The sequence below is a fragment of the Tamandua tetradactyla genome, unplaced genomic scaffold (assembly GCF_023851605.1).
Source record: "Tamandua tetradactyla isolate mTamTet1 unplaced genomic scaffold, mTamTet1.pri scaffold_258_ctg1, whole genome shotgun sequence".
Taxonomy (NCBI): Eukaryota; Metazoa; Chordata; class Mammalia; order Pilosa; family Myrmecophagidae; genus Tamandua; species Tamandua tetradactyla.
The window spans coordinates 1-11,431 of NW_027518366.1; the positions used below are offsets into that span (position 1 = coordinate 1).

At 45.6% G+C, this 11,431-nt stretch overlaps 1 long non-coding RNA gene across 1 annotated transcript; it reads right to left on the reverse strand.

The window, feature by feature from the left end:
- Nucleotides 1–3,475: 3,475 nt before the first annotated feature.
- LOC143673244 (uncharacterized) lies at nucleotides 3,476–11,131 on the reverse strand. Its single transcript, XR_013170271.1, has 3 exons — nucleotides 11,060–11,131; nucleotides 10,042–10,166; nucleotides 3,476–3,900 (listed from the first exon to the last, which is right to left on the reverse strand). It is a non-coding gene; the product is annotated as an uncharacterized LOC143673244 (long non-coding RNA).
- Nucleotides 11,132–11,431: the final 300 nt, after the last annotated feature.

Consider the following 11,431-nt stretch of genomic DNA (forward strand, 5'->3'; position numbering starts at 1 on the left):
TTTATGAAAATTTGTCCTGTCTTCCAAAATGAAAAAAATATTAATATGAAGTGTGGCATGTTTAGATTTTTCAACCTCTTTAATGTCAGGCCAACCAATACAATCAGCTGGCTACCCATATCCCCTTCTGATTTCAGTCACTTACACGATGTGCTTTTGGCTGAAGAAGATGAGGAAAATGGCCCATGCAAACACGTCCCTGTGACTTTCTCACTGAAGGACAGAGGAGCCATTTGTACTGACATCTCCTAGGAAGGAAGTGAAGGATGGTGCCAAATGTGGTCTCAAGAGAGTGGTCAGTGATCAGAGGAGAGGGCTAGTCCAGGACAGCAGGGGGTCAGCACAGAACTGCCCCCCATTTCAGATGACCAGGATGGAAGGATTAGGTGTGGGAGCACAAGGAAAGGACAGAGCCCAAGTATGCTAGTTCTCATTGTTTCTTCAGAAAATTTGCAGCAACTTTTCACAACAGACTTCAAAATGGATTTAAACAGGGAAAACATTCTGTTTTCTGGACTGTGGAGGGTCAACTCTTTGCTTGCCCCAGTGATTTACCCCCTTGCATAACTCCCCACTAACATGAGAGCAGAACTTATGATCTGCTTTTAATCAATAAAACAGGCGAAATTGGTGGGAAGCCTCTCCCTTGACGACCTGGCAGAGCTGATGCATGGGACAAGACCTCGTGAGTACCCATGTTTATAAGACCCTCATAGTGTCCTGCAAACGGAGATTCTCATGCTGGCCCTGCAGAAGCAAAGGGTCCTGCTGGGAACTTCCCCTGGGAGGAAACCTCATAGCTGGGAGCTGAGGCCCCCAGGAGCAGAGGGAGACTGACAGCCCACAGCGCACACAAACTAGGGCTCCCGTACAGCAGTGAGGAAATAGTCCTGCCTGGGAAGTGGAGGCAGCCTCCTCCTAGCCAGCCTTCAGGGGAGGGTGGAGCTGTCTACCACCTGGACTGCAGCCTACCAGGAGCCTGAGCAGAGAACCCAGGAAGCAGAACTCAGGACCCTGACCAGGTGAGACCAAGACACAGTATTTGGTTGGTGAGGACATGGTTGTATTTTTGGGAATTAGTTATTCAGCAAGAGGCTATTACTGTACAAACCATCTGGGCCCTTCATGACACCAAGAGGGAAATAAGGTGGAGAAGGAGGGGGTCCCGGGTCACTGGGTCTGAGGACACAAGCCCACCCAGAACTGCAGAGAAGACATCACAGAGCAGGGGACCCTGGGATACCTCAGGCTACATGAGACCCCTGTCCCTCCCCTGTTCTTGCCACTGAAGAGCAACAGCAAACCTGCAGCCTCAAGCCAAGTGAGAGGAAGGAAGAAGATTTTATTTTAACTTTCCAAAGTCAAGAATCTTTGGTATAGGCTTCTCTTTCCAAGTTCATTTTACAGAGCAACAATATTTACGGTTGGTTTGACTATTAAAGCATCTGCAGCCCTGCTAATGAACAGAAGAGGCAGCTGTTCATAAACTCAGAGGATTTGGTCTCACTTCCCTATGAATTTGGACCTCTATGGAAAGTACCACTGCCTGCATATGATGCACAGTGATAATTTTATTCTTAGGCTGGAGACGAGAGATGCTCAGAGAAAACATACTCCCAGATTTGGAACCAGAGAAGCAAGGAGGGATCCCTGAGGGCCAAGTACTGACACAACTTATCAGCAGTTTGGGGGTTGTACCCTGTCAGTGTTGGTACAAGGACACAGGGCTAGAAGCCCCAATGTCACTGCTGCTTCCAGCACAGGAGATGGTGACCATCTGTCCTGGAGCCCCAGACACTGAGGGAGGCTGAGTCAGGACAGACTGAACCTAGGACCCTGTAAAGAAAGAGAAAGAAGTGAGTCCAGGACCAGGTTCCAAATGGGCCACAGGAGAGGAGTAGAGGAAGGGGTCCCCCATTATCCCATAGCGGGGTATCCCACCTGTTCAATGAACCAGGAGTGTGAGGAAGAAGGGAGCCCAGGACATGGTGGGGACCCAGAGCTCTGTCCACTGAGACCCACAAGTGGGCAGGGCAGCCTCAGGGCCTTTATCCTCAGGCACTCTGGAGTGCAAGAGGGAGGTGCCTTATGCAAATCTGCTCCTAGAACATTGACTTTGTTCACTGTGTCCTCAGGCTGCTGAGCCTTCAGGGTGGGACCTCCTGGGAGCTCTACCCTCCTCTGTCCACAGGAACAGGGTTGTGGCTGAGAGATGAGCCCCCCACCAAAATCTCTCTTTGGCTGGGTCCCCACTGGTAGACTCACAGACCCAACTCACTGAGCCTCAGCCTTCCCAGAGTCCCTCACAGACCTAGATTAGCCCATAGTCCACTTCCCAGCTCCATCCGGTGTTATCTCTGGGACTGTGGGGCACCCTGATGCCCAAACAAAGCTTCACTGCCCAGCTCCTGACCAGCACATCACACCTGCCACCCAGATCTTGCAGTGAGGGCTTGTGGAACTATAAAGAAATTCTACTCATGTAGCAAGGATTGGGGTTTTCTTTTCAGAAACTCAGAGGATACTCATTCCTTTTTAGAAATTTAATTAAATGTGTTAGTCTGTACTTGATCTTTTTCATCAAAACTTGTCATCTCAAATCTAACTTAGCCTAATAAGACCTCTTAAAATTCTCTTTACTATACCCACACCTCTTCCATTCCTCCCAAACTCTGGTGTCAAAACCAAGCTCTAGAAGTGACCCATGGCCCCTCCCTTTGCTTAATCTCACATCTACTCCATAAAGCATGTCCTGCTGACTCTGCTTCCAAGATGACCCCAAGCTGTCCACCACCACCCAGGGACAAGCTGGCCCTCCCATGGTGACAAGGCATTCTAGGTCTTCTTGCTGTGCTGTCCCTACATCATGGACCCTGTCTACCTAGCCCTTGCAGGGAACTTTTCATCCCACAGGTCTTGTAACAGACTGACATACAAACTGTAATGTTCACTCAGCAGTCCCTGTCCTTGATCATCCCATCCCACCTCCCCAGCCTCCCCTCCACCTGCCCCTGGTTCCCTGTGGCACAGCCCCTGCCCCACCTTCCCTCTGTGGGAACCAACCCCATGGCCAGTCTTCTTCCACAGTGCCCCCAGGTGGACAACATACTCTCAGGGACACTAGACAGGAGATGAGATCTGGGGGAGGGTGGAGAGCCAGAGCAGGAGACGGGAGTTTGGAAAAGGCCATGAAGGACCAAAACCTGCAGAGAAGCCTAAGGAGGGGTTACTGTGGGGAGGAAAATCTCAGGGAACACAAGGGGGATCACAATTGCTCCTGTATTATGTTAATGGGGCTAAGACCTTAGAGGACTGACAGGGACATTGGATTGTTTAGTGAATGGATAGTGCTTGCCCTTCTTAGTCTAATAGGATCAGGGAGGAGGCATGTGGAGTCTGGAGTGAGAAAGTCCTGAGGAAAATCTTTCAAAACCACCACCTACCACTCATGTCACTTCCTGGCCTGTGATCTTGGATTGAGCATGCAGAAGTGTTGAGGGTGCTTCAGCTATTGCTTGCAGTGAAGGCTAATGGAGTTGTAGAGAAATTCTACTCATGGAGCAGGAATTGGGGCTTTCTGCTCAGCAGCTTAGAGGATATCCATTCCTTTTCAGAAATTTAATTTTAAGCCCCATCCTGAAAGCAGCAGAGCTTCTGAACCTAGAACACAATGATGGAGTGGCAGGACAGACAAACAGTCCAGGGCCATCAGGCTTGGAGGCAGGTGTGGTTGGAGCTGGGGAAGGGACTGTGTCCCCTGGGTCCCCTGTAAGGTCCATCAGTGAACTCCACCATTTATCCTTGTCTCTGCTTCTTTGGGCCACTCCTCCAGGAGCCACATGTCAGGTTTATCCATGCCAGCATTTGCTCATGCACTTTGCCTCTCTTGGAGGGTTCTACCTGTTGACAAAATAATGAATTATTAAACATTATTCTGGGAATTAACAGTAAATAAGAAAACAGGAAGCAGAATTAAAAGAGAGGAAGGATCACATAGGAAGGGCCAAATCACAAACTTTTGCATTGATGATCATCCAACCTATAATACTTCAGAAAACCCTCAGGGAATGAAGTGAGTCTCTGGGCACAAGCCATGGGGCCATGTGGTAGTTAAGTTCAGGTGTCAACTTGGCCAGCTGTTGATACCCCATTGTCCTGTTTCTGTGGACTTAAATCATCAGTATGTGAGATTCATCTATGACTGATTTCATTTGTGGTTGGCTAAGGGGAGTGCCTTCAACAATGAGTGAGGTTTAATTTAATCAGCTGGAGGCTTAAAAGAGAGAGGTCAAAAGCAAACTCAACATAGCACAGGCTAAGAAGCTCAGTGTATCTCAGCTCAGTGCTCACTGCTCAGTCCAGACATTGGGAGATGCAAAAAAGAATTGCATTGGGAGAAGATTTTGGAACCCAGAAGCCAGGAGAGAAGGCCAGTAGAGGTTCCAGTGTGCCTTCCTATAAAACAAAGAACCTCAGATGAAAGCTAGCTGTCTTTCCTCTGAAGAACTATAATTTTTTTAACTAATACATTCCCTTATTAAGAGCCAATCCAGTTTTAGTGTGTTGCATTCCAGCATCTTTAGCAAACTGAAACAGGCTGGGTGCTCACCATTCCCAGGGCAGCCCACTGGGCATGTGAGCAGGGTAACCCCAGATTCAAGGACCAGGTAACAATACAGGGAGGAGAGAATCCATACCACAATTCTCCACACTCAGGAGAAACCACAGTTTTTATTTTTTGTATGCTTTATTCAAAGCCCAATGCTTCTCAAAATTATTGCAGTTAGAGCCTGTGCCAGTTTTAAAACGTTATGTACCCCAGAAAAGCCATGTTTTAATCCTGATTCAGTCTTGTGGCAGCACTTGTTTCTTTTAATATGAGCTCAGTGTTGTAGGGGAGTAATTTTTTATTATCTCCAGGAAGATGTGACAGGCACAATTGTGGATGTGACCTTTTTTTTACATGGAGATGTGACTCCACCCATTCCAGGTGTACCTTTATTAATTTGGTGGAATCCTTTAAAAGAAGAAACATTTTGGAGAGTGTCAGACATGACATAAAGGATACAGTCAACAGAGAGAATCAACAGACCCTTCAGAGCCTACAGAGAGAGCAGAGACATGGATGTTTGGAGATGCTTGGAGCCCAGCAAATGTTGCCTTGTGCCTTCCCATGGGATGGTAAGCAAACCGGGACCTGGAGAGAGCCAAGGGAAAGCAGGAGATGAATGCCAGCCCAAGAGAACCAAAATGAGGAACCCTCACAAGAGCAGAAAACAATGGATCCCAGGGGTAAGGGACAAGAAGATGTCAGCCATGTGTGCCTCCCCAGCTGACAGAGTGTTCCATATCCCTCAGCCTTTGGGGTCAGTTCACAAAAAGACATAGACCCCATCACACAGCAGCAAGAAAATAAGTCTTGCCAGGGAGAATGAGGCAGACACTTTCCAGCTGATCCTGCAATGAGAACATTGCCAGCCAACAACCTGACTTAAACCTAAGTTTGGGAAACATCTAGAAAAGGCCCAAGGAGTGCGCATTACAAAGAGAGGAAAGTCTAAATGAATCCCACTGGATTGTGTCTGCTTCTGGGATATGTAAAAGGAGTAACAACAGAGAGTAGCTGGCATCCTACTGGCTTGAGGCTCCCCATCCAGAGTTCTCTGTAGACTGACCTCATGGTCTGCACAGAGGAGGATGCTGGGTTTCTCTTCTGGACCCATGGTGTCTGCACATCCTGAGATCCTGTGCTCTGAGTTCACCTCCTTCCTCTGGAAATGTCTTATTCCTCCCAGCAAAGATGATTTAAAAAGACTCCCAAACAAAGATGAGACATGAAAATACTGAATAAGGATGTGGGAGTCTCTGGGCACCATGATGGAGAGGTCTCAGGAAAATCTTGACTTCCAAGCTCAGAATCCCCATCCTCTTTAGCTGTCCTGCTGAGAACATACTTTGGATTTACTTCTGTCCTGCACTTCTCTGCTCTCTTTGCTTATTTGGAGAGGACTGCATGTGGCTGACACCATGATTCATATTAAGATTATTCTGGAAATGTCCTCATATAGGCTGTGGAGCAGAAGCCATGGATATCTGATTAAGTAGCCTGTGTCCTGCTAGCAATAGTACCAGTGGATATCTGCTCAGGTTCAATAGTCTCATCACTAAAAGAACTTAGAGGTGAGAGAGCCAGTAGGAATAAATAATAAAGTTTATTAAAGACAAAGAAAACATTATAAAGTTAACACAGACATGTTCATGGGGGAAACATGCACTCAGTGGAATGGGTTAGCTTGTTTTATTGGAATGTTTTGTTGCTGATGGATTTTCATAGTGACCATTGAACATGAGAGGCTTACATGATTTGTGTTAAACAGGTGCTTACGGGGATAGCATTGTTTTGGGAAGAAAGATCTATTGATGCTTGTGGCCAGCCCACTGCATTTCCAAAATTTGTCTTTAGGCAGATGTTTAACAATCTTTATAATGCAGGAATTCTGTTTTTAACTAAGAGTTCACTTTGGGCCCAAATTGTGGTTGGGGTTTCAGGAGAAATTTTTCTCCCTTGAAGTTTGCAGCTGAAGTTTACAGTTTACATTAATTCCTTTCAAGCTAAACAAAACACTAGGATGTTTAGTTGTCCATTAACTCATTTAAGAACTATATAGGAAATTAGGGACCAGTGGTCGTCTGTTAACTCTTTCAGAGCTGCATAAGAAACCAGGGACTTGCATTGTGCTATTCTATCCTGTTTTAATTATATCAAGAATCATTGATTGTTTACTTAGGTTGAAATTTATGAAGTGTGAATAAAACTGCTTGAAAATGAACAGAGAGATACAAGTTCTGGATAAAATGTGGAGAGAGAGATGTTCCTATTTACTGGTGGTAAGGAAGAAGAGAGATGCAACTCCTCTGAAGGGCAATGTGGTGGCTCTATAGGAGTTTAGGGGTGGGGCTGCCCTATGATCCTGCAACTCCATATTTAGGTGTATACTTGGAGGAACTGAGAGCAGGGACAGGAATGGAATTCGCACACTGGTGCTTATACCAGCAGTGTTCCTGAATTGCAGCAGAAGGACATGACCTAAGGGCACACCCCTGAAGAATGGAAGGGGGAATTGTGGTGTATAATAGAATAGATCATTGAACAGCAACAAGATAGAATGAAGTTGTGATGGACTACCCAGAATGCACAAATTTGATTAATTGAATTTGAAAGCACAGGTTATCACAGGAAGGTCTATTGTAAATGTTTCAACAACAGTCACATCTATTCCAGAGTTGTCCTAAGCTCTTTGTGCATAACCTGGTCATTCCCTGGAATCTTGGGTATTCGGGAGACACCTGAGATTCAGAGCTAGAGTTATGCATCTATGAAATTCAGCATTACCCCATTCAACATCTCTTACAAACAATGAAAATGTGACCAGAATAGAACTTGAGATACTGAATGAAGCTGATCTGGGAAGGACTAATGTGAAGCAGACTAAAGGTAAAAGATGACATAGACTGTATTTTAAAACTTCAACTTCTGCAAGAGACCAGAGGAGGACACATTTATTTGGTGGAAGACTTATATTTTCAATAGCACACTATCTAATCTAGCTTGTATGCCCTGCTTACTCAAACACCATAATTACATGGAACCATGAATATGGAGTGAGAGCTTGTTGGCTTTTACAGCTTGGTGGTGTGGCCCAATACACCCCAAAGTAATCTTGGCAGATTAAAAAGCATTTGCAAATTCCCCTTGAGGAACTGAGGAAAAATGCAAAAATATTAATCATTCCCACCTGGGAAAAACATGGTATTCTCTCAATCGCTGGGGACTGGGTCATTGACCTTTAAGGCTTGCCCTTAAAAGGCTCATCCTTGTAAAGGAAAAACTAAGCCTACTTATGATTGTGTCTAAGGGTCACCCCCAGAGAAACTTTTTTTGTTGATCAGATGTGTCCTTTCTCTATAACCCAACTCAACACAGGAATTCACTGTCCTCTCACTTACATAAGACATGGCTCTCAGTGGTATGTATCTCCCTGCCAATGTAAGCATGACCCTTGGAGATGACCCTGGCACTGGCATTGAGGAAATGACAAAAAGGGGGAAGAGAAATGAAGCAAAACAGTTTCAGATGCTGAAAAATTTCAATTAGACTTGAGAGGTCATTCTGTAGGTTACTCTTATGTCGTATATAGAGATCTCCTTTCAGTTTTGGATGTATTGGAATAGCTAGAGGTAAGTACCAAAAACTCTTGGCTATAATCCAATAGACTTGATTCTTGAAAATGACTGAATAACTATGAGCTTTTAAGGCATGACTGTGTGATTGTGAAAACTTAATGAACGATGCTCCTTTTCTCCAATTATGGACATATGAATAAGAAAAAAAAAAGAATATATAAACAAATAATATGAGGGAGTAAAGGAAAATTGGGTTGTTCTTTTTCACTTTCATTTTTACTTTTATTGTTATTTTTATTTTTCTGAGTAATGAAAATGTTCAAAATTCAATCATGATAATGAATGCACAGCTGTATGATGATACCGTGAGCTATGGACTGTAGAATTTTTATGACTATATAGTATGTTAATATATAAGCTATATCAATAAAATTACATTAAAAATTAATCTGAGAAATATATACCAAAAATTAAAATGAAAATGGATTAAACTTTACAATAAAAGCATGAAAAATAAATATTTACATTGCATCTGAAGAGATTACTTGCAAGTAATGTGGGATCAAAATACTAAATGGGGGCATTAGATCCCTCAGTGAATGAGGAAGCGCATGTGAATCTGATCCTCTTTGGAATAGATGAAGGTATGGAGTGGGAGGGTGAGAGTGACATGGGACAATCTCCCAGCATCACTACCTGCCTCCTGAGCCTGCTCCTCCATATGTGAGGACCTGGCCACTGTATAATGCCAGCAGGAGACTTGCAGATGCCTCATGAACTGATCAAGTGTGGACAATGGCTCTATATGGGAAATTCTTCATAGAGACATAGGACTTTGCTTTATATTCAGAAGATTACAGGACATCCATTACCTATCAAGACCTCTGTGTCTAACAGTGATTTATTTTGTAAAATCAAGTCACTGAAGCAGCACATCTTCTGGGCATAGAAAACAGTAATGAAGTAGAAGATTGGCAACCAGTTCAGACCCCATTGGTTGGAGTGTGGCCTGGGTTGGGAAGAGGGGATGGAACTGGGTATCCTGGGCTCCCCCATAGAGAGGTCCTTGGCAATTCACCATGATCAGTTCCCAAGTTCACTGCCCTGTTTGGCCTGTCCGACAGGGATCACATTTCAGGTGCACCTGGCCTTGTGCTTCTTTGTGTTCTTTACCTCCTGGAATTGTTCTGCATGTGGCCAACATCACAATACATATTAAAATATTTTTAGGTTCATGGTGGTTCTGTGATAGAAGGATTGCTTGCCCTGCAGGAGACCTGGGTTCAATTCCTGGGCCATGTACCCAAAAAGTAAAAGCCACATTAAAGTTTTTTCTACAAAATGCATGTTGAATAATTTTCCAGTGAAAAGGGACAAAGTTTTACAATGGAAGAAGAAAAACCTCTTTCATTCTACTGATAGACTTAGTTTTGAAACTTCAGGAAACTGAAGTACCAAACAAGATGCTGGTTCTGGTTACTCCTCCCATCCCCAGAGAACCCACCAGCTGCTGGATGAAGGCTTGATGTTATCCACAACTAGATACAAGGAAGGAGAAGGAACTCTGAGAAAATGTCTCACCCACTGAGAAAATCACTATTGCAAAGAAAACCATGCCACACAAACAATGGGACTTAGCCCCCATGAGAAGTCACATTTATAAGACAGTCTTAGTGACCTGGAGAGGGAGCTTCTCCTGTTGACCCTGAGGAAGCAAAGGGTCCTGCTGGTAATTTCCCCTGGGAGGGAACCCCGTGGATGGGAGCTGAGGCCCCCAGGGAGCAGAGGCAGACTGGCAGCCCTCAGAGCACACAAATCCAAGGACCCCATCACCCAGAAGGGAACAATGAGTCCTACCTGGAAGGTGGAGCCAGACTCCTCCCAGTCAGCCTCCACAGTAGAATGGAGCTATCCACCACCTGGACTCCAGCCCAGTAGGAGCCTGAGCAGAGGACCCTGGAAGCAGAGCACGGCCTGCTGACCTGGTGAGGCCAAGACATAGTACATGGGTGGTGAGGATATTGCCAGAGTTGTGGTAATTAGTTACTTAACAAGAGGTAACTGATGACAGACCACCTGGGCCACTTTTCGACACTGAGAGGGAGGTGGGATGGGAAGATGTAAGGGGTTCCAGGTTGCTGGGTCTGATAGGACATCACAGAGCACGGGGCCCTGGAACACCTCAGGCTACATGAGATCACTCTCCCTCCCCTGTTCTTGCCATTGGAGGGTGACAGCAAACCTATATTCTCGGGCCAAATGAGAGGGAGGAAAAAGATTTTATTTTAGTTTTCCCAAGCCAAGTCCCTTGGGTGTAGGCTTCTTTTTTCAAGTTCACTTTAAGGAGCAAAAACAATTTAAGTGGGTTAAATGAGGAAACACCTGCAGCCCTGCTGATGAACAGAAGAGGAAGCAGATACCAAAGTTGGAAGTTTCACTTCCCTATGAACTTGGACCACTGTGGAAAGTGCCACCACATGCATAAGATGCACAGTGATAATTTGCCTCATCCTTGGGCTGGATCCTGGAGATGCTCAGAGAAGTTGTGTTCCCAGACTTAGAGCCAGAGAAGTGACCAGGGTTGCATGAGGGAAGGGTGCTGACATAACACATCATTAGTTTTGGGGCCATGCCCGGACAGTGTTGGAACCAGTATACAAGGTTATAACTCCCAATGTTGCTTCTGCTTACAGCACAAGAGATGATCCATGAGTCTGTCCTAGAACCCCAGACACTGAGGGAATTTGAATTAAGACAGACTGTGCTTAGAACCCTGCAAAGGAAAAGAAAGGCAGCGAGTCCAGGACCAGGTTCCAGATGGGTCAGAAGAGGAGTAGAGGAGGTGTTCTTCCTTTATCCAATAATGGTGTCTCACCTGTGCAGTGATCCAGGAGTGTGAGGAGGAGGGGAATCCAGGCCATGGTGGGGCCCAGAGCTCAGCCCACTGAGACCCACAGGTTGGCAGGGCAGACTTGGAGACTTTATCCACTGGGCTACTTGGGTGTCAGGAAGGAGGGAACTTCATGCAAATTGGCTCACATTCCCCACTGCCCCCATGGGGACTGAGCCTTGAGGTGGCACCTCCAGTGTTTCCTGCCTCCTGGGCCTCAGCAGAAGGTTGTGGTGAGAGACCTGGTCTCCCTAGAAAGGCTCTCAGGCTGGTTCCCAGGGACCCAGAACTGCTGTGCTGTCACACAGTCCCCTGAGCTCTGACCTTCCCCTAGCCCTCACAGACCTGTGTGAGCTC